Raw genomic sequence first — 396 nt, 5'->3', positions numbered from 1 at the left:
TTTAGATCTATACGTACGGTTTAAAAATAAATAGAACTTGTAAAAATGATAATAACAAAGATATAATTTTAAACAATGAATACAATTTTCCCTAAATAAACTTCTCACTAACAGGCGCCCTACCTATATATATTTTTTCTTAACCCCGTTAAGATTTAAGGAAAACTTTGTCGTCCTCAGTATCTTATGCTAACTATCGTAGTCTTCAAAAGCGATAGTCCCTCAAAATAAGAATTAAGAAAATATTTAGTCTATAAGAGTTAATTAATGTGGTAAATTTACATTTTAGTAAAACATTCCCCTCAAAAATAAAACCTCAAACGCAGACGACTTGGAAAAAAGAAAGCACACACGTAAAGGATGCGGGAGTATGTGGACAGGGAGAATGCTCGGTGG

The sequence above is a fragment of the Penaeus monodon genome, chromosome 27 (genome assembly GCF_015228065.2).
Source record: "Penaeus monodon isolate SGIC_2016 chromosome 27, NSTDA_Pmon_1, whole genome shotgun sequence".
NCBI lineage: Eukaryota > Metazoa > Arthropoda > Malacostraca > Decapoda > Penaeidae > Penaeus > Penaeus monodon.
Note: the sequence above shows the minus strand (reverse complement) of the source record.